Source organism: Ochotona princeps, chromosome 4 (genome assembly GCF_030435755.1).
Source record: "Ochotona princeps isolate mOchPri1 chromosome 4, mOchPri1.hap1, whole genome shotgun sequence".
NCBI classification, from domain to species: Eukaryota; Metazoa; Chordata; class Mammalia; order Lagomorpha; family Ochotonidae; genus Ochotona; species Ochotona princeps.
The window spans coordinates 36650583-36674756 of record NC_080835.1 but is presented as its reverse complement, the minus strand read 5'-3'; the positions used below and the strand labels follow the sequence as shown (position 1 = coordinate 36674756).

Sequence of the window (24174 nt, the reverse complement as noted above, 5' to 3'; positions counted from 1 at the left end):
TAACTCCTCTAGCACTACTGCCTCCTTTCAGAAATTCTAGAAATCTTGATGAGGGCTTTGGGCTTCCACAGATTCTAACAGATAACATTTTTTCTTTGAAAAGTCTTTTTTTTTTTTTTTTTCAAATCCCAAATCTCCTTATTTGCCTCCACATTTTCTGCTTTTTTTTCACAGTTCCTTTTATCTTGTCTCCAGGAATTGCCTATGTTTACTCTCCTTGCACTTCTTCCTCAATTCTGTAAACACTTTAATCCTCACTGTCTTGGTGAGACTACATTTATCTAGGTTGTCCATGAACTTCGTTTTGCTAATTCTGATGTTCTTGTCTCAGCAACTGACCATCCCATTCTTTGTAAACATTGTTGTCTTTGTGTTTCGCTCAAAAGATAGTTTTTGTAGTGTCATGTGTCCTCGTTTACCTTCCTTGCCCAGTGTGCCTAGCTGTTCTTCCTCTGCTAACATTTGCAAGGTTACAGTACCCTAGTGTTGTGCCAGGGCCATCTTGTGTTTCGTTGCATATTTTTAGATATTCAAGATTTTACAGGATAGTTATGTCAATAACTTCTCACTTGCTCACTTGTTGGGAAATCCTTCTCCTGAACTTGTGATATTGTCAATTGCTTTCTCTTCCTAGCAGCTTCACTTGATTGCTCCTCCACTTTCACTATTCCTGACTCTTTCCAACTTGTATCTGTAATGTCTTTGTTTCCTCTAGTAGACTTAGGCCATAGCCAACACACTGGTTTCTACTCCAGTCTTGCCCCACTCTAAAGGATTCTTCATATAGAAGCCAAGGCAAAATTTTGAAACAGAAATCATAGGATAAACTCCTGTAATTTACCAGGCTGTGGATGGAACTGTACATAATTATGCTATTTGAAGTAAGTGACTGGTAGACAGACAAGTACTGCATGCTTTCACTCATGCTTTAGGAAGGGAAAGATAGGATGAAATCAATTACCTAGTAAGTCATAGTTAAAATGGAAGGAATGATATTCTGGATTTTGGTTAAAAATATGTAACTAGTGACATAATTTTTAAACTTTTTTCCAGGGAGATGATAATATTTCAAGGTGATCTGTTTGCTTTGATTTAGACATTACATAATGTTACATATTTTGATATATCAAGTAGTATCATGTAAGTTTTATGTATTAGCTGAAAATTTTAAATCCTACCTTAAAAATTCAATGGCATACAAATCTGTTTAAGGCTTTTATGTGTATCTGAGTGCATACAAAATCAAATGTATGCATTTTATTTTTATACATAACCCAATGTGATGTTGCCCTATACCTCTTCACTATGCCTACTTGTGTCAACTCCCTTCCTCCCCATTATAAAGTGGCCACTTCATTTTGTCTTTTTCTCTGTTTAACAATCTATTTTTCAGAGTCATCATTGTAGCATAGTAGGTAAAAACTACTGCCTGAAAAGTCAGCATTGCATATGGGCCCCGGTTTGAATCTCGGCTGCTTGTTTCTGATTCAATCTCTGCTAATGGCCTGGGAAAACTACTCCCTGCCCTTGGCTTTGACCTGACTCAGGTGCGGCTGTTGCTGCTAGATAGGAGTGAACCAATGGGTGAAAGACTCTCTCTTGTTTCATGCTGTCTTTGTCTCTGTCCAAATTAATATATAAATCTTAGGGAAAAAAAAACAACCTAGTTTCTCAGTGAAGACTTTTGCTTGAACTATTACCGTTCCTAGAAATCTTTTCGTTTTACTATCTGTCTGAAGGTATTTTCTTGTGATTTAGATCCAGTTTAAAAATGATCAATTCCGATAAGAATTTTATGATCAGTATAAACAGCCACCGCATTGTAATGTTCTAGATAGTACTTATCATTACCTGGGATTTTTCTTAGTTATGCATGATGTTGTTGAACTTGTCTTCACTAGAATGTGAACTCTTTTCTCCTGTTCTCTACTACATCTTGACTATTTGGAATACTATCTAGTCATTAGTAGGAATCTCTCAGAGGAAATACAAAGGAACAAAGACCACTTAACCTTGGGCACATTTCCAACTTCTTAAAAATATTGCTCCTGTCTGTCATACCTATAACTTGTTTTGAATATCAGCTGACATAACACGTATGAGAACCTGTTTGAACATCAGCAGACATAATATGTGTGAGAGTATTCAGAATGACGCGCTTATTGCCATACATATTTTATAATAACAAGCAGCCCTAAGAATAAATGACATGAAACAGCAAATTTATTCCTTGCTTATGCAGTTTGGCTGTCACTGACCACAGTAGCACTCTGCTTATCATAGTTTCTTTGGGATACAGGCTAATGGAGTGTCCATTGTTATAAACATCCATAGTCACTTAGAGAAAGAAAAGATAGCCTAAGAGTCCTTTTACCAACCATCATTTGTTCTGGCTAGGGAGTGACACTATCACTTCTACTCGTAACTTGCTGAAAAGAATTATTCTTAGTCCCATCTAACTATGAAGATATGAAGAAATGCATTCTATCACATGCCTGCAGGGTCAAGTACTAGAGATACTTGGTGAATTGCATTAGTAAATACTGTGGTAACTAAATCTTGAGATTCTCTGCTTGCCTTACTACAGTGTTTTTTCTGTTTGCTACTGATTGAATGCTTTTAGTGGAGGGATAAAGTTGTGACTATCAAGTAAATTTAAAGTATGTTATTATAAAAATTAAAAGAAAATAAGAAAAGAACAAGAGGGGTGGGCGGCAGAGGGAAAGAAAAAAGTGGGAGGGAGAGAGAGAGAGGATAGGGAGCATCATTATGCTTTTAAAATTCTATTTATGAAATACATGAAAATTGTTTTCTTTATATATATAAAAAAGAAAAAGATAACAGATACAGTTTCTTTTGACAAGAGAGGTTGTTAAAGTAATGCTTTTTTTGTTTGTTTTGCTTTTTTTGACAAAATGCAGTAAGGAGAGGCCTTTTGCTGCCAGGATGAAGTGCTTAGAAAGTTTTTTTGTAAGCCCGGAGGTGCTCTGGGAATATTCTGAGGCATGTTAGCTTGCAGTGATTGGATTAGGCCGGGGATTAGTAGTGGTAATCAGAGTGGGAGGGAGGAGAGCCAAAGGCAAGCATTCTCCCAGGCTGTCATGTTTCCTCTGACCGATTCCAAGACTTCCATGAAGAATTTACATAGTTAGCTGGGGTCTCCGGGACTCTGAAACTTACTCTACTGTCCTAAAAATGTGCGCACTGGCCCACATTTGCTGTTTACTCTCCAAAATAAATCACTTATCCATCTCTTACCTTAGTTGATACTGTATTGACAGAGGAAACTGCCATGTAGTTATTTGGCTATGTAATGAATTAGGTTTACATTAGGTATTACTGCCTCAATCGGGTGGGATTTCAGATGCTTTATTTCCAAACAACATTATTGGAATAACTTCTTTGTTAATGCAAATCTTTTAATTAAGTTTTTATTTATTCATAAGTATACATTATTAGAGTACAGGGTGGTTGTCCCTTGTGTGCAATGTATATTGATCAAGTCAGGGTAATTGCTCTTTTTTTTCTTTGTTTCTTTATGTTTGGGTCCTGTAAGTTCCTGTTTCCATACATATATTACTTTGAACTCTTTTTTAATATCGAGATGCATTTATTTTTATGGGAAACACAGATTTACAGAGATAAGGAAAGACAATGATTGCAATGGCTGGAGTTGAGTATATCTGAAGACAGGAGCTAGGAGTTTCTTCCAGATCTCTTTCATGTGTGCAGGCCCAAGGTTTTGAGCTATCCTCTACTCTTTTTCAGACCGTAAGAACCTGGATGGAAAATGGACCAACTGGGACATGAACTGGTGCCCATATGGGATCCTGGAGCTTGCAAGATTAGGATTTAGCCATTGAGCTATTGTGCTATGGACAGTAGAACTTACTCTTTCTAACTGTTTTGGCATCTCTTACATAGCCTTTCTTCTTCTCCTCTTACCCATTCCAGCCTGTAGTAAGCACTATTCTATGTTCAGTTCAACATTTTTTTTTTATAACTTTCACATATGACAAAGAACACACATCATTTGCCTTCCTGTGTCTGGTTTATTTCATGAACATAATATCTTCTATTCAAGTGATTTTGCTGCTAATGATAGGATTGCATTGCATTTCATAGTTGGAAAATATTCCATTGTGAATATACATCAAATTTTGTTTATCCTTTCATCTGATGAGCAGGTGGAAACTTAAAACTATGCTTTACTTTCCTAAAGTTGTGATGCGGAATTTCCATTACTGCCATTTCTTGTTTCCTAAGATCATTCCAATCTTGTTCCCAAGTCAATTAGTACCTGCTTTCACTATTCACTTCATTTTCCAAGTATGTAAAGGTCATATCACTTTTTCTTTCTTTTGCTGTTATATATCACTTAGCTTTGACATTACCCTTTTGAAATCCAGTCCTGCTGAAAAATTCCATTCAACCAAAAATCAGTGAGGGTTAAGTTAGGAAGACATGATCAACTTTGATGGGTTTTCAGTTTGTTGACTAACTGATTGACTCATTCATTTCTTCATTCATTATTTTATCTATATATCCAATATACAATTAGTTTCAGTCACGAATGTCAGGAAATATAGTCACCAAGGTCAGTAGAAAATGACCACTGTGTTTAGGAAGATTATAAGTAATGAGGTAACATCTTCATATGTAAAAACTCAAATGTTCATTTAAATATCAAATCACTAGACAAATCATTTTCTCTTCCAAATCTTGGTAGGCTTTTGATTACTATTGAATGTTTATCCCATATAGATAAACTTCTTAAAGTTGTAAATAAGTACTCAAAATAGTCTTTCTCGGTTTTATGAAGTGGTCCCTTCAAAACACCTTAGATGGTGAAGTTAAGGATGTGCTAGAGAGAAAGCCCATGAAGCACACAGAAAAGGAAGCTGAGCCTTCACCAATTTTTCTTACTAAAAATTTTTTTAAAATCCTATTTTATGACATAGTATACCTCTTTGATTCAATACTGAGAATGCTTACCTGGAAGTTAAAACTGCTGTTGGGCCCTGTGTGATTGCTCATTAGCTAATCCTTACCTTACACATGCCAGGATCCCAAATAGGTGTTGGTCCAAGCCCCAACTGCTCCACTTCCCATCTAGCACCCTGCTTTGGCCTAAGAAGATAGTGGAGGATGGCCCAAAACCTTGAGATCCTGCACCTGCCTTGAGACTCGGAAGAAGCTCTGGGCTCCTTGCTTTAGATTGGCTCAGCTCTGACCATTGTGGCCACCTGAAGGGTGAACCTGAGGATGAAAAATCTTTCCCTCTGTCTCTCCTCTCTGTAAATCCTGTTTTTTCCAATAAAAATAAACAAATCTTTAAAAACAATAAAATTGTGCTGTAAGTTAATTATTTTCTCTGGTAACAGCAGCATGGCAGTGGGGTAGAGTTGGTGTGGAAACTTTAGTTTCTGCTCTGAAAGTTACTGCTCGGATCTTGAAAGGACATGATCTAAACATGAGGTCTTTGACAGGGCCAATTTCTGAGTCTTCATCATTTTGTCTCTTATAGGATTCCTGGGTTATTACTGCTCTTACAAATTTTGAAATTAAAGAACTCTCTGAAATTGAGGTTTGGGGATGGATTTTCTTCTGAATACTCTTGAGTTTTGAAATCATCTATGTACTTGATTTATTTACCTGACTCATATCCCCTGTTCAACTTCCCACATTTTTGTGGTTTAATAAGGTGTTATCATTAGACACATAGGCAGTTTTAAGGGGGGATAACAGCACACAGCAGTAAGGCAGGTACTTGGCAGTAATGGGTAAGCATTTATTTTTATGCCAAAAATTCCCATGAAGGTAAGAAATAAAGGAACTAAGTGAGATAACAAATATTGCATATTATCTACTACCTTGATCAGATTTTACAATTTTTTCTTGATGTTGACCTGGAAGAAACCTTGAAAAAGTCTGTGTTTGAAATAGTCAGGGCAATCTTAAAGATTTCTATGTAATAGTCTATTAATTTAATGGTTTGAATTAAGCACCCTATGATGGAAAGAAGGGAGATAACTGTTCAAATGCCTTTAGAGTAAAAATTAGCTATTAGAAATTTTACGAAAGATCTCTGAAATATACTAACATTACAAGGTTGATGAGATATACAACATTTTCATATGTTCTTCTCATTGACCTGAGTTAAACAAGCTGGAGCTAAAATAGAACATTCTCCAACTTACTAGAATAGGAAGTTAATTATCCACTGACTGCCCTTATCTCTTGAGTCTACCCCATTGGAATAAAAGGGTTTGGATTATAGCTATCCTTATTTAGTTTGGCTTTCTGACAATGTTTGGGATAAGCTATTGGATGATTGCTTATCTTTTGTCCATAGGCAAGATGATAATGTTTAACAATGAAGCAGGTCATGGAGCTCTGGATGATTTTATGTTCAGTAAAAAGAAAAAGAAACTGCTTTATCCCAAGCTACTTTATTTACAACAGATATCAGAAGGTTGAACATGAAAACGCGCAGTGGTTAAGCACTGGTTGGGACATATGTTATGTCCTTAGTATCTGACTTTGGGCTCTGCCTCCGCCTCTTTGTGTTGAATTTGCCTTCAAATGTTCTTAAAAGGATAACAAAAATTATTTCTTGTTATATTTAGCAAAAAAGTTAAAATAAGACAATGAACTTTGCATGTTTCCAAACTCAACTACACTAACTCTTGATGCTTATGAAATATTTGCCTTTGGCTTTCATTTGTTTGTATTGACATTTCTTTCTTTTTTTGTCCCCTTATTTTAGTAGATAGTTGGCTCTTTTACCTTCATCCTCTCCTATCCTTGGAGAACAAATCTGACTTTCCTAAAAGCAGTATTTTAAAATGTTAGAACAAGAGGACAGATATTCTGAATCCTTCTCTCATGGTGGAATAACTTGAAAAAACAAATCTATGCTTGGTATCTACCTTTAGAGATCTTTTATTTTGTTCAGGCTGGGATTGTGACTTAAGTTCAGTGTTTTTATTTAAATGCCCAGGTAGTTGTAAAGTGTACCAGAAAGCACTGGTTCAGTATAACGGAGAAACTGTTAGGAGCCAATAGAAAGACAAAGTGCATTTCTCGGTATTTCATAGATGAGAAAAGAAAAAAAAAAACAAGTTCCTTTGACTGGTCGTAGGAAACGTGCAGTTGAGAATCTCAGAGATTTGGATGGTTTCTGGCAGAAGGGTCCTTGTACTGAAGGCGTATTCTCAGATATGTAAAACTGTAAACGCCAGTGTTTTTCCAAGTAGGACCTGTGAGAGATCTTGAATTTTTAAGTGTGATACAGCTGTTCCATTGCTTGAAAGAGCCCAAAAGTGCTTGCAGAACCTCCACGTGACCTGTGTGGTTCATGGGCCCAAGGCCAGGCTGTTCCTTCTGGCAAGGCCTTGATTATTTAAAATCTTCCAGGACCATGGCAGAAAACATCCAAAAAATCAAGACCTATCCACTGTTCCCATTATCTCAGGATCGTTCATCAGGTTCAAGAGAAGAAACTAAAAAATGTCAGATTACTTGGAAAGCTACCTTCCTAACCAGGCTTTACTATCCATGACGTGTGGAAGAGATGAAGTCAATAAAAGAATAGTACAAAGTTTATTGTATATCCCCTAAGGTGGGATTGTGAGGGGTAATTCATGATGAATTTGATTTTGCATGTCAATTTTAGTTTTCTGTAAATAGTATTAGGAAGCCAAAAGCCCATTATTTATTTCATTTAGTATTATGATGTTAAAACAATGCTAACGTGTACTAAATTCAGAAAATACGAATCAGTGAGGACATAAGGGGAGAGTTACCTTGAAATGAAGTAATATTAATAACTCTGAAGGACACAACTAGCATTTGGCTCCTTTGTTGGGCTTCAGTGGGAGTTCTTTTGTATTTTTAGATGTGTTTTGCAAAGGATCTGAATCATTTTGGCTGCCACAGAACAACCAGGACAAATGATGGAGCTGTCCCTAGGGTGTTTGTGCACAAACCTAATAAGTACTGTATTGCCCTTGACCCAAATTCATCATAAAATTCTTGTTAACATTTCTGTATACTCCATTGTTGAAATTGTGTGCTTAAAATAATCATTAAGCTTTCACACAAAGAAGGAATTAAATTAAGGATGCTTTTGCACTACAAAACAGTTAAGGCTAGTCTTGCATTTCAATTCTATAACACTTTGGTGGATATAATGACCTTACAGTTATGTTAAATATCAAACGTTCTAGCTCTACTTTTATCTTAAGGACATAGTACTCTATTAAGCATAGTTATTTCCCTATATAAAGTATAGGGAGTTGTTTTAGAAGTTTGTATACCTAGTCTAAGATAATTGAGAATATACAATTCCTATTCTTAGAGTAGAATAAAAACCCTAAATTTTCATGGTTGAATTTTATTGTATGAATTCTACTGATTGAAAGCTTTGATTTTGGCAGTTATAAACTGGAAATATGTTTAAATTCCCTGCTTCTGCATCAGTATCTGGTGTACATTCTCTGTAGCATTGGTAAAAGTGTAAAGCAGTAGAAAACAAATATCAATTCAGGCAATTTTAGCTGAAGGGAAAAAAAAAATAAGAAGGCATTTGTTCAACCACTCCCACTGGAGCGCGAGAGTTGGGATGGGGGCAGACCAGACTAGGCAGGGCTACAACACCTGTGGACCTGATGTGAGTTAGATCAGGGTAAAAGCAGGTTGGGCTTACTGTTCCGACTGGTGCAAGTAAAAATTAGAGTGGGTGAGGGTTGTTTGGGCTTTGCTGCAGCATCACCTGGCAGAGGCTGGCACTGGGGGCTAAATCTGTCAAGTTAAATTCCACAAACATCTGGAGAGTGCATAATCTGGGAGTGGGAGTGGCCTAGAAGGAAAATAGTGAGCTCCTCCCTCTTGGATTACCTCTTCCACTGGAGAGCATGAAAACCAGGACAGGGACAGGGGTGACTGAACAGAAAGGCATCCAACAGCATGTGTGTGGGCTGGATAGTGGAGCTGGTTAGGTTGAACTAGGCTTCAATGCCCATTGTCATATATGAGAGCTGAATGGGATGTGGGACAGACTGGACTAGTCTGCTGCAATACTGTCAAGCACGGGAACCAGGGTAGGAAGCAGGCCTGGTGGGGATTATTGTGGGTCGCTCCGACTAGGCTCCCGCTAGTTTATGCGAGGGCAGAGTGTGTGCTAGGCAAAATCAGGTTGGACTACAACACCCATCGGTTTGCGTGGAAGACAGCGCTGGAAACAGAACCGACCCAGCAATTGCAACCACCAGCTGATTGGGGCGATGAACTGTACTGGGCCCTGTACTACTTGCAAGTACACACAAGAATCTTGTCTGGGATCACCTCAGACAAAGTTTCTTTTTGGGATCTCCCCAATTCAACTGCCAGACTCAGAACCCTAACTATGAAGAGAAGTGTAGGTTCCATGGTCTGCCATGGCCTGCAAGTGCTAGAGCCGAGCCTCCTAAGATGCTCAGATGGAGCAGTGGAGAGCATAACCAGATGTACATGGAGGATATGACAGTCTATCCGAACCTGCAGAGGATACCTGGCACCACAACGGAGGACAGAACAAATCAATCAACTACCTCAGCTTTATGCTGGCAGTAAAAAACTGGGCAAACAGAGACTCTAAGGTGCACTATATCAATCAGTGTATTCTGCAGTGACCTCACCATGCTTGGAATGGCAAAATTGGCAGCAATTCATAGCTGTTGAACTATCAAAACCAGTTGATCAAGACCCTCGGAGCAAGCCCCACATCACGGACCTGGGATAGGTGGGAGACTAGGTGGGGCTTCTCCGTTTATCTACCCCTTTACCCCGGATATAGGAAAAAAAAAGTGGAAATAATATCTTACCCACTTTCCTGTAGCCCTTGAACCTTTGTGCCCTAATTAACTATGTAAAGATTGTCAAAAATAAAGAAAAAGTGGAAAAAATACCCATGTTTTGTTTCACGTCCTAGGACTAGATTTGGTACCTAGCTGTGGCTTCTGATTTCAGGTTCCAGTTATGGCATACCCTTGGAGGCTACAATTATTGTTTAAATAGTAGAGTTCTTACCATCCGTATGGGTAATACACGTCAAGTTCCTGGCTCCCAAATGTGACCCAACTCTAGCCATTTTGGCTTTTGGAGTGTCAACCAGCTAATGGAAGCTCTCTGTGTTGTCCCTCAACCTCCACATCCTTACTATTTCCCAAATTGAAACACAGTAAATTACTTCATTGGCTTAAAAGAAAAAAAAATCTTATATGACACAAAGTGTAAGGGATGATTTTCCCAGAAGTTGTTAATTTAGCGGTTCCATGACAAAATCAGCAGCACAGACTACTCTTTTATTCTTTTTACTTTGCTGTTTTTAGCATGATAGTTTTAGAACTTGGTCACATTTCTCTCAAGATTGCAAAATGGCTAAAAGTTCTCCAAGCATCACATCTTGACTGTTGATTCACACATGTCCTATGTTAGAAAGAAAGAGAGAATTCCCTTCTTACAACCCCTTTAAAAGCAAGAGTAACTCCATGGGAAGCCTCAGCCAAATGGATTTGTTTTATATATCATCAACATAAGTATTTTGGTCTGCCTTTTCATAAGTCACATTTTGGGTGACATATAGAACTATCATTAGAAAAGATATTATTTACTCTACCCTTATGGTGGAAAACAGTGTATGGTAAAATAGTGCTTAAAGACTGTTTATGACAATGGAAGATTATAATCATATAGTATGGTAAGACTGGAATCACTATGTATATATTTTCAGTTAAAAAAGTAATAAGTAAAATTATGTATGAATACAACAGTCGGGTATTGTAATGAATCAGGTTATCCTGACATTTAGGAATCCTGTGTCCCTATCAGTTTCTGGTTTGAAGACTTGACTGCTCTGCATTTCTGACCTGGCTTCATGCTAATATTCCTGATGGCAGCAGATGGTGGCTCAAGTTCTTGGGCACACCACCCACATGGAAACACAGTTGGAGCTCCTGGTTCAGCCCTAGCTGCCATTATCATTCGGAGCAGTGAACCAGCTGAAGGAAGATCTGTTTTTCTCCCTCTCTTCCTTTGCCTTCCTCCTCTCCCTTTTTATGTCATTTGTCTTTAAAATCTGAATAATTTTTTAAAAAAATAATATACCCTCTGCCCCATGCCCTTTGCCCCCAAAGGGTGGAGAGATTTACTTGGAATGAATGACTTTACAGGATGTATTTTCTCTATAATTTCATATATTCTCAAATTTTAAAAAAGATCTATTTATTTACATGGTGGTGTGGCAAAAGAAGAGGCAGAGATATTTCAAGTGACAGAATTTTCTTCTCCTGATTTATTTCCCCAAATGGCCATGTTGGCTGGGACTGAGCCGAGCCAAAGGCAAGAGCCTAGCACTCCATCCTGGCGGCTTACAGAGTGGCGGAGGTCTGCTGTTTTCCCAGGTGGCTTAGCAAGGAGCTTGTTGAGAAGCAGATCAGCAGAGACTTGAATATGTGCTCTGACATGGGTGGTCATGTGTCGCTTGGGCAGCTAAACGCAGTGGTAGCACAATGTTTGCTGCCAGTGTTTTCCAAATATTTTAAGGGAAGTAATGCAATGAGTTTGCCTTATGTTTTAGTATCATAAAAATTTTGTTCAAGTATTTTAAACAAAGGTGACATACAGTTCTCATTCCCCAAATATCCTATGTGTTATCATGTTAAATTAAAAGCATGTGTTTTGTGGTGCTATGTCTTTATCTTGTGACGTAGATTATGGAGTGCAAGCCAAAGAAATGAAATTAACTTGACACATTCTTGAATGTGAATGCCACAATAGCAAATGAAAGACACTTGTACTCATGATGCTTTCTTGGTATATGCATATGCTATAACAAAATAGTATAAACTAGGTAGCTTTTAAATAGCAGAAATAGGTGTTTCAGAGTTCTAAGGGCTGGAAAGTTCAAGTTTTAGTGTTTGGTAGGGATTATTCTTCATGGAATGAGCCTTCTTTGTATATTCTCACATGGTGGAAGGTGCTAGAAAAATCTCTGGAATCTCAAGTTATTGTCGGTAATAATCTAGTCACCAACCAAAGGTTTCACTTTGTAATACCATCACCATCAGGGTTAAACTTTTAACAGTTCAGCTGAGGGAAGGATCTACATTCAGACCATTGCCTATGCCATTTTCCCCCTTTGACATCCTGACAGATGATCTGATAGCCTTCCTATCACCTTATTTCTCTTATAAGCTCTTTTATCAGATTTCCCGGAATTAAAGCAATTGGTGCAGGGTTTTTTTTTGTTGTTGTTGTTTTGTTTTTTTTTTTTTTTTTTTGCCAAGGGTAAGAGAAATACTGCATGTGAGTTGGTTCAGGAAAACAGAAAGCACTCAGGATTTCCATTGCAAAATAATCAGTGAATGAGAATCAAGCAACATGGATTCTGGTTCTGCCCCTACCACTAGTTCATTGGATAAATGTGACCAAGTCAACATTTTTCTTGGACCTTGAAAGATCAAAGTTGAATTAGATCACTGGTTTTTAGTGAGAGGAACTGTGATTTTAAATAAGGTTTTTTTTTTTTTTTTTTAGAAATTTAATTTCTTCTTCAAAAAAAGATAATTTTACAAACTGTTAGTTTTCTAATTCTGTGATTTTGTAAGATACGGTTCCTGACCTCTAGGAGATTATAGCCTCTTTGGGAGACATAAAATTTACATTTAAGAAGGATAATTTTATAGAACATATAACTGAATGCTAAATTATGAGATATGGGCAATAAATGCTATAAGAAAGAGTAGTGGTACTGGGTGAAAGAGGGACGTTAATGACCAAGTAAGAGAGAGAATGTGATTTCTATGCTTCCTATGCTCCTAACAAGGTGTCTTAGTTTAATTTTACGTAGGAGTTGATCTGAGAACATTGCTAAGTAATAGGGTGCTGGAGCTTGACAAATAGCTTCATCTCTTTTCATTGGTTGGGATGTGAAGTGGAAAAGGACCTTTATAGAAGTCAAAGGCACATAGGGCTGTGAGTCAGGCAAGCCTGGGTTCCTAGCTCAACTTGTCCACATGGAGTATATTTCCTCTCCATTATCTTAAAAGAAGTAAATGATAAAGTACTGATTAAGTGCCTTAAAGAGCATTTAGCAAAGAGTAAATGCTGAATAAATGTGCTAGAAGGTTAAGGATTTTGTCTGTATCCATAGGCTTGAAGGCATGAGAAGAAATAACAATACTGACCTTCAAAGTGGTCACACTGAAACACAAACCCTATCAGTTATTTTCAAAGTGCTAATGTAAGGTAGTCTCATGTGCTCAACAAACAATAAACATTGAAGAGTGAAGCAAAAATCCAAATGGCTTGGAACCAAAGCAATCCTATTTTAATTCATAGCTCAGGCACTTACCAGCTCTGATCTTGATAGATTCCTTACAGTGCCCCATATTGTAGCTTGTAACACCAAGGTATGAAGTTGGGTTTTAAAGTGTAAACATGGACTATCATTGTAATGCTGTCCTTAAGCTACTACTTATAGTACTGTTTTTGGATCCTAACTGCTCCACTTTTAATCCAGTTCTTTGCCAAGGTCCCTGGGAAGGCAGTGGGAGATGGCTCAAGTGTGCAAAATACCTGATTCCTGAGTGTGCCTGGCCCAAACCTGGAAGTTGTGCCCAGCTGAGAAATGATCTAGTGGATGGAAATTATCTCTGTCTCTCCCAATCTTTGTGTCACACTGCCCATAAATAAATCATGTTTAATCATATCAAAGAATTTAACCCAATAGAGAGTGCTCAGTTTGAAGTCCTAAGACCTGTCCACCAGATATCCTTCTCCCCCTTCTCTTTACCAAATTGCTCTTGAGAGGCAGTTAGAAGGATATTGACGCATCTTGAAATGTATCTGAAAACCTCTTGTCATGAGAAACCCAGTTAATATGGACAGTGCCTAGATTCTCTGGGAATAGGAGCCTGTAGTGAAATGTTTTGGCCTAAGGGATTAAGCTGGAGACGAGTATGAAAATGACTATGTAGCTGAGTTTATAATTAGCAAGGAAGACAAAGCTTTATTTAAAGAAAACCTTCAGTTTTTGGAGTAATTGGATTCTGTGTTGCTGTAGAACAGAGGGTTGGAATATGCTGTGTAAGTTTCCTCTAAGCACTCTTTTTTTATCTGTGAAGGGAAGCCCCACAAACATTGAACACTTTTGAAATTTATCAGCTCCGTTGGCTGGGATCTAGTAAGTCCTTAGGGGTCGCCATGGGACTAGTTGTTTCCAAGAGATTGATGGGAGGTCAGTGGTTTGGTTTAAGTGAGACATCAAGATGGGGTCTTTAGCATGTGAGAAATGTCCTTAGAATCTGCATCACACAAATGATTTATAAAGAAAACATATTTAATCAACTCATTAAAAAATTCCTAGTTATAAATGTTATATAGAAATAATGTGGTAACATGAAAAATTTCAAAAGAATAAGAAGAAAACAAAAACCATTGTTAATTTAACCTTAGATAATCTCCATTTGCATCTGCATTTCACATTGTAAAAACCACACAACCAACTGTTCTTTTAAAGATTTATTTATTCTATTTGAAGGCATTTTCTATAGAGAGAGAAAGAGAGAGAAGTTTACTTCCCAAATAGCTACAAGGGCCAGAGCTGTGCTGATCCAATGTTGGAGCCAGGAGCTTCCTCTGGGTCCCTCATGTGAGTACAAGGTACCAAGAACTCAGGCCATCTTAGGCTGTAAGCAGAGAGCTAATTTGGAAATAGAGCAGCCAGGACAGGACCTAGAACCCATACAAGATGCTGGCCATACAGGGTGGAGTATTAGCCTAATGTGCCACCATACCAGCCCCTCAAACAGCTAATTAAAAAAGCTATTATTTTCCATGATACATTTTTGTAGGTGTAGGGAATCTCCTTTGTCCTCCTTTTTCTTTCTCCCTATTTTCCCCTACCACCCTCTTCCTCCATATTATTACAGTAGTATAGTTCTTTAGCAATGATTATAAATTTAGCATTCTGATGTTTTTAAAAACAAGCTTACTTTACATTTATTACCCCACATTGGTAAATGCATATGCAACTCTTTGCTTGAAAATATTCTCTTGTATGGATAAATCATCATAACTTTTACCATGTTAGAAAAAAACTATTAACATCCAGTTAATTGCTTTTTGTCTTCATTTGGTTTTAACACAGGCATGCATTTTCTATCATGATGATGATCATTATTTTACCTGAATTTGGATAAAGGGTGTGCCACAGAGCAGAGCTCAGACCAGTCCAGTGTGGGAAATGCAAATGCTAAAGACTGATGAACAGAAAACTGTGGTTGCTCTAGTGTTAGCCATTTAGAAGCAGAAGACACAAACGAGTTATATAATCTTAGCAGTCACTTGTATATGGAAGTACATGTATTGAGGCAATGATGTTCCATATAGCTCCAGACCTATTAAAATATATTTTCTATATTTCTGTTTTCTAATTGAATTCTTTGTGCTTAAAGTATTTAAGGATCCTTGGATCAACTAGCAACTGATTTTTACTTCTGGCATTAATTTTTCCTTTTCCAATTGAAAACTCGAATGTGGCAAAAATGTAAAAGCATCAGAGGTTCAAGGAGCTGGTATACTAGAGACATGCAAGGCAAGAGAAACCGCCTTCAAATTCATTTGACTCAAAATATTGATGAGTTGTTGAAGGAATATACCTTATATATCACACTTAAAAATTGTCAGAAACTTTGTAGTGTTTTCCCATTAGAACTTTTCCCCTTCCCCCAGGCAGGTGGTTCATTTGTTTTGATTAAAATAAAAATGTGGCACTGATCAGAAATGCCATCACTGCCTACAGTGTGACAGGTGAATGAGAAAATGACTGTTATTCCAGGAAGAGACCATGTGGCAAAAGATTCCGGATACTTCACAGACACCCATGCCAAAATGGTGTGCAGTGCAGAGCAGGATTTCAAGGGAAGACATACCTTGCAATAATTTTCTTAGCCTCAGGCAAGCTGTTTATTATTATTATTATTTTAGGGCAGGTTGGAGCAGTTCACAGCTTTGGAATGAAACTCATGAGGGGGGCCGGAGTGCAGTGCTCTTTAGTTATTTTTAGGATTTTGAAAACTGGAACGCCACAAAGGAGCATTCCTCTGTGGACAGCCCAGCAGGGATTCTGAATTTACTGCCATGTGGATGATTTATGTAATTCCAAATCTTCTCCATCTCTCTTTTCCTTTAGATTCTCTGTTCACCAGTTCATTCTTACAATTTGCCTCTTTCAATCCTGTTTTCTTCACTTTGTTGAATTTGCTTACTAATGTACTAAGGTTGAATTGGACTAATGATGCCTTAAATGAGAACTGAGCAATGCAGTAAAACAGAGCATAACAAGTGTTGATAAAGATTAAGAAAAATTAGAATCCTTATGCATTGTTGCTGGGAATGTCAAATGAATCAGCCAGTGCAGGAAATAGCTGAGTAGTTTTTAAAGAAATAAATAATAGAAATCTACTTCAAAATGTATGCATTGCATATAGTTAATAAAAATGAAGTAAAAAAAAAACACCCTGGCCTCTAGATATCTATTCTACAAAACAATATTACTGTCCATTTTTAAAACAAAATTTTAGTTAACATTCACAAGAAATGCTGAATATTTGGGACGATGATACAGTATGAGTTCTTAGAAAGACTTGCTTAATCCAAACTGATGCATACATCACATGTCTAGGGAAGGTGTTTTGTTACGGGAATTCAACACAAATGATGGACGTGATCTTGATTCTTGTCTCACACAAAAGAATTTTCATGTGGACAATTTCATTGGATAAAATGAGATTTATTAAGGATTGAAACCTTGAGCCACAGCACTAGGATAGGAGTTGCTAGAGAGAAAAGATAGAAGAAGATCTTGGAAATGATGTGTTCTAAGCACAATTTCACAAAAGAGTATTTGACCAGCAGCTAGTTATCATGTTGGGACAAAACTTAAAGGTCCAAAACAATAATGCTGTCTAGCTTGCTGAAAGCCAAACCAACACAAGGGTGGGATTTGTAGCTTCTGATTTTCTTTCTTTTATTTTATTTTCATGATATAGTTCCATAAGCTTATGGATTTCTAATCTCACCCCACATATCCCACTCCTTGCATTGTTTTCTCCCATGTTATTACAATAGTATAGTCTTTCAGCACAGCCAGAAGTCCATCATTTTGCTATCTATGTGTATTATGACAGCACAGGTATAGACAATGGTATAAAGTTCAACATCTTACCATCAAGATATGTTTAGCAGTCTTGTTATGAGTCCTATTATTTGAGAATAGAGATGTATATTGCAATATGTCTTCACTTCACAGTTTGCAGTCTACCTTATACAATTCCTCTAGGTGAGTATACAGTTCCTCTAGGTGAATATATGTATATACATGTTTACCTATATAACTTGATCTTCAATTTTGCATGAGGATTACATCATATCTGAGAGAACATGTATTTGTCCTTTTATCATTGGCTTATTTCACTAAGCATAATGTTCTCTGTTGGAGCCATTTTGTGGCAGATGGTAGGATCCCACCCTTTTTTTTTTCTTTTTTTTTATTATTTTTTTTTAATTATTTATTATTTAACTTCAGTAATTACATTGTATTATGTGACACAGTTACATAGGTACTTGGGTTCTCCCCACCCCTCCCCAAACCCTCCCACCATGGTGGATTCCTCCACCTTGTTGCATAACCACAGCTCAAGTTCAGTTGAGATTTCCCCATTGCAAGCGTATACCAAACATAGAGTCCAGTATCTTATTGTCCCGTCAAGTTCAACGGCTTCTTAGGTATACCCTCTCTGGTCTGAAGACAGAGCCAGCAGAGTATCATCCCAGTCAATTGAAAGCTCCAACATACCATCAGCAAAAATTTACATCATTATGGAATTAATTGACATAGTAATGAGTAACCAATATGTTAAAAGTAAATGCGAGTTCCCAGCCACCTTCTGTGAACACCTCACCTATACTTCAATTTTAGTTTATACACAACATATAACATTCAAAACATAACATGTTATACATAACATCATATCATCTTAAATCAAGGCAAACATGTGGTATTTAACCTTTTGGGATTGGCTCATTTCCCTTAGCATGATGTTTTCCAGTTTGGCCCATTTGGCCACAAAGAACTGCATTTTGTTTTTTTTAATAGCTGAGTAGTATTCCATGGAGTAGATGAACCATAGCTTTCTTATCCAATCCTCTGTTGATGGGCATTTTGGTTGTTTCCAAGTTTTTGCAATTATTGATTGTGCTGCTATGAGCATAGGAGTGCATGTTGGTTTCTCATAGAACAAGTGTTCTGGATATATTCCTAGGAGTGCTATTGCTGGATCATACGGTATGTTGAATTTGAGTTGTTTGAATATTCTCCATACTGATTTCCATAGAGGCTGTACCAGCCTGCAGCCCCACCAGCCCACCCTTTTTAATGGCTGAGTAATATTCCATGGAGCAGATTTTTTTTTTTTTATCCATTCCTCTTTTGACAGAAATCTGGGCTGTTTCTATGTCATCATTATTGTAGATTGTGCTGCTGTAAATGTAGTGTAATGGGTCACTTTATCCTATGCAGATTTCATTTCCTTTGGATATATATTCAGTAGTGAGATAGCTGGGTTACACAGTAGATCGAATTTCAGTTGTCTTAGGACTCTCCATACTGACTCCTACAGTGGGTGTACTAGCCTACGTTCCCACGATCAAGTAGGCTTCCTTTCTCTCCACACTGATGCTCGCAGATGTGGTTGTGCGTACCTTGCTCTTATTGCTCCCACAAAAGCCTTTACCATGGTATTCAAAATAGTACTTGATGTAGTACTGGTGATTGTCTGGGCCATGGAATTCAGCTTGTTCCAACACGGACTACTTGGGTTCTGCCACTCTGCTTTTGCTTGTGGTCAGATTTTAAAAATCAGCAGGACCACAGTTGTCTAACTCCCCTTCCTACCTGAATATGGTGGAGCTGCAATTGTCTCTGGTTTCTCTGTTCACTGCAACACTTCTCAGCTCTCTTTCTTTCTGGTGTCCACAGGTCTCCATGTGTCCCTCTGTTGTAGAGACCATTTTCTATTTCATTGGATCACTTCCTCTCTGCTTCTCACTGGCAAATCCTTCTCTGTCTAAATCTGTCCTCATCCTATACCTCCATTTTGAAACTCCTTCTTTCCATCTTGATTAACTTAAAGCTTCTCTCCTTGATTTCTCACGGTGAAATAGAAGTTTGAGGAAGTGCAGTTTGGGGTAGAAACAACCATCTTGCATACTTTTAAAGAAGTTCGCTTTTAAATTCCACAAGGGACTATTTGCCTTTAAGTCTAACTCTTTGCAATTTTATCTGTTGCTCAGTTTTGTTTTCTATGATAGGAACATATTATATTATAAATTAACTTTTAGAAGTGTCCTTAAACTCTTAGCTCTTTCAAGCCAAGAATTATGGCCTTTCATCTGTTTATATATGGTACTTGTAATAATAGGTTCTTAATGTTTCTCATTTGTTTTATTGTAGTTCCTTTGGCTTAAATATATATCTGTAATCATTTGGAACACTGCAGTTTTGTTTGATTTATAAGACGTCATTCTAAAGATGCCATTTGATTTTATGTTGAAAATTCTGTAAAGAATACATGAATGTTATTCTGTTGTATTATTTTGGCAGTATTTAACTGGCTGTTTCATGTGACTTTTACATATTGATTCACAATATGATGCTCTTTTATTACATACTATGGACTTGTGACTTGGGATTATCAAAGTAGTGATCAGAAAAATGTTTTGGGGCCCTGCGCAGTGGCCTAGTGACTGAGGTCCTCACCTTGAGCGTGCCAGGATCCCATATGAACGCCAGTTCTAATCTCGGCAGCTCCACTTCCCATCTAGCTCCCTGCTTGTGGCCTGGGAAAGCAGTTGAGGACGGCCCAAAGCCTTGGTACCCTGCACCCTCATGGGAGACCTGGGAGAGCTACTGGCACCTGGCTTCGGATTGGCGCAGCACCAGCCATTGTGGTCACTTGGGGAGTGAATCATCAGACAGAGGATCTTCCTCTCTGTCTCTCCTCCTCTCTGTATATCTGACTTTGCAATAAAAATAAACAAATCTTTAAAAAAGAGAGAGACATGTTTTGCACACAGCAGACTTTTGGGAGGTAGAATTGGAGACACAACGTTCAAGACAGACAGCTGTTCTTCCTTTTAAAGTCCTTGGCATGCTGAGTTTTGTACTTTTGAACATTTGTTGGCAAATGTCACTCTCCTGGCATTCACTCTGCTTTTTTGTTTAAACTGATGCCCCCATTGCCAAAGTGGCCACACTATTGCTCATAGTACAGTGATACTTGTGCAAATTGGGCTTTTCTTTGAGAATTGGCCTGTAGTGTGTGAGGTGTTGGGGGGGTGCTTATGGTGGAGAGAGTGAACAAATCATGAAGACAGTTTGATATTATTCAAATCTCAGCTTTGACTAGTATTGGTTTTATGACTCTGAACAAGCTGTTTCCCATCAGCTGGTGAAATGAGAGTGAAGACACTTTCTTTAAGTTTCTGGAAATCTCTGTTTCTAAATGCTATAGTTTAACAAGGAACTCAGAAGAAAGGCAAGCATAAAGGCTGGAATGGCCAAAGACAGCTTCTTTGACTTGGCAGTTTTGAGGCTGTGAAGCAGGCTTTATTTGGAACTGTGAGCAGAGGCTTCCTCCCTTGAAGGACTTATAAGACTGAAGTCTGGAGAAAGCCCTGAATCTATTCAAATTTAAGCATCTGTGTTCATTTGACATTACTTTCAAATTCTCAATTTTAACAACTCCAATAATTATGTAAAAGGAAATAGCTTTGGCCAGACGTTCTTTGCCAAGAATCACTGCGGTTTCCTGCTTCAAAAGTGCTTGCACAGAACTGGGCACTTGACTCCCACCCTGGCTGGTCACTCCAAGCCAGCCCTCTGCCACCTTCTTATAGTGCCCTCTGATGATCCCAAGGTCCTTGCCACTGCTCCAACTTCATGCAACTGTTGCAACCTCTCAGCCACCCACCATGATGGTCACATTCCCTCACAGGTGAACCAGAACTACACATAGGCCTGAAAGGCCACTGTCAACTGCCACATCAACCTGGAGCTGCATGCCTCCTGTGTCTGCCTGGCCATGTCTTACTGCTTTAACTGTGATGATGTGACTTTGAAGAATTTTGCCAAATACTTCTTCCACTGGTCTCATGAGGAGAGGGAGCACACTGAGAAACTGATGAAACTGTAGAACCAATGAAGGCGCTAAATCTTCCTCAGGACATCAAGAAACCAGACAGTGATGACTGGGAGACGAGGTTGAATGCAGTGGAGGGTGGGTACATTGCACCTAAAAAAAAAAAAAAAAAAACCTATTAGTTAGTTACTACCAGAACTGTGCGAACTGGCCAGTGACAAAAATGAGCCCCCACTTGTATGACTTCATCGAGAATCATGGCCTGGATGAGCAAGTTAAATCCATCAAAGAACTGGTGACTACGTAACCAACCTGTACAAGATGCGGACCAAAATCTGTCATGGCAAAGTATCTCTTCCACAATCACACCCTGGGACACAGTGATAAGTGCCTAAGGCTAACCATGTAGCCAGGGTGCAGCTTCCTGACTATGTTCCACGATAGTACATGCATGTCAGGGTCACCTGTACCTGTACCTTTTCTATATACAATGCTAAAACAATCACCTCTGTACTTTAATTTGCATAATTCTTTGAAATAAAGAAATTTGCTTCTCCTTCACGAAAAAACAAAAGAGAATAGCTGTGAGTGTCAGCTCTGTTGTAGATCTTAGATGCACTGGTGTTAAAGTGATGGAAGAAATAGCTCCATTGCTTGTGTGTCAAGCTTTTTACAGACTTGTATTTATTTTGTGTTCAGTTGGAATACCTATTTTAGGCTGGTACTTTGGTGCCATGAGCTAAGCTGCTTCCTACAATGACACCCTCCTACTTCAAAACCAGCTCTCTACTAATACATCTGGGAAAGTAGTGGAAGATGGCTGAAGTCCTTGGGCTCTTGCCATACATGTGGGAGACTCCAGATGTAGTTCTAGATTCTTGACTTTGACTGGGACCAGCCCCAGTGCTTGCAGCCATTTAAGGAGTCCGCCAGCAGAAGGAAGATAGCTCTGTGTGTGTGCATGTATGCATGTGTGTGCATGTGTCCCGTCTCTCCCTGTTTCTAACATTCTGTATTTCAAACAATTTAGTAAATATAAATATTTACATAAATAACAGGACATGACTCTCTGAATATATGGATATTAATTATTTAGATGTATAATGCTTTGAAGATGTCAGTATTAGGATTGCTAATTGAACTTGTGAATATTAATTAGCATTCCTACAGTTCGATATCTGCTTTGTATGATTAGCATTTATGTCAAAGAGTGATTTTGAGGTTGAAAGAAATTAGCTGTTGTAAAATATCCAACACTGAATCATACTATTGTCTATCATAATGACCAGTTTTTATTCTCTGTTAGACCCAGAGAGCTCCCTGGTTATTAGAAAAATGTGGAGCATGTAAACAATCTCTTTACAGATAAAAAAAATACATCCATTTGTAGGTTCTTTGAAGTTGTAAGAAGGAAGAAAGGAAAGCTATCTTCTTTTGAATGGTGGGAATTCTGTTTCTTAGGACTGGCTAGATATGTTCTTTGAGTATTGAGTCAGAAAAGACTGAAGCAGAGATGTGTGTAAATTTTTAATGTGGTACAATTACAGAGCTGATAAGCATGATTCAGAGTGTGATTTGTTTATGTGAAATTACTTGTCAATTGAATGGATGCATGCTGCAGAGTTTTAGAGCCCAGGTTTTAGAGCTAGAAACATACAAATTTGCCTTTTACTTGCACAGTCATGTGAACTATACTGAGTCACTTTAATCTGACTAAACTGGTTTTCTTATCTGCAATATAGTGATAATAACAATAGCAATATTTTTATCGTGGATAATATGAGGGTTAAGTAGGCTAATAGATGTAAAACCCTGAGGAAAAATAAAGCGCATAAAGTTACTATACAAAACACAAAAGTGGACATCATGAAATTTACAACATAGTTGCTCACCAAATGTTAAACTTCTCTGATATCTCAATTTTTATAAACTTAATATGTTGTGTAAATTGAAGTAATTGAACACTGCCTTTCACATTTTGAGAATATGCTCAGATTTTGATCATTAGAGTGTCACATCTATGCCTGAATTCTTGCAAAATAGTTTCAAATTATAATAACTGAAATCCTCTCCGCTCTCATGGCTAGAACAAAGATGGTCTCTAATCCCTGTGTCCTTAAAGATTAGGGCTTCATTACTGGTAGGATTAAATTAAGGACTTGAAAACAGATCTTAATTATTTTATATAATGTGCACAACAAATATTCATTTATTATCTATAACTTGTTGTGTGGTGTTTCAGGTGTTGTATTTGCAGCAGGCTATATGACAGACAGATGTCTCCATAATGGGGTTTGTAGTCTAGATAAGAAAACAATTAACTAATGCAAAATGTAGTGGTTTCAGTTGTTATAAAATCTACAAAGAAATATAAGATGTGGTAAAGGATTAGGGTAGGATTGGTGTCATCAGTAAGATTTGTTTATATAAATCAATAGGAAAAGATTGACATACTAGCCCAATTGAGCTGTGACCTCAATAAGGGGAGTGTAAGGCATACAAAGTTATGTGGGAACACTCTAGTCAGGGGGAACTCTTGATGTTACATTCTTTTTTTTAATAGATTACATTGCATTATGTGGCACAGTTTTATAGGCTCTGGGATTCCACCCCCCCAAACCGCCCACATGGTAGATTCCTCCACCCTGTTGCATTACCACAGTTCAAATTCAGTTGAGATTCTTTCATTGCAAGCATCTACTAGGCATAAAGTCGAGCATCTTATTGTCCAGATAAGTTCATTAGTTTCTTGGGGAGACCATCTCTGGTCTGAAGGTAGAGCTGGAAGGGTGGTTTTGATAGTTCAACAGATCTGAATTGCTGCCACTCTCACCACTCGAAGCATGATGTGGTTGTTGGAGAATCCACTGATTGACATAGTCTATTATAGAGTCTCCATTTGCCCAGTATTTTCATTGCCAACATATAG

General features: G+C 37.9%; 1 protein-coding gene and 1 pseudogene across 1 annotated transcript in view; both read left to right on the top strand.

Annotated features, from left to right (window-relative positions):
• Positions 1-24174, top strand: part of NELL1 (neural EGFL like 1) — an 860846-nt gene that overhangs the window by 417181 nt on the left and 419491 nt on the right. The window lies entirely within an intron of this gene.
• Positions 14248-21654, top strand: LOC118759246 (ferritin heavy chain-like; annotated as a pseudogene).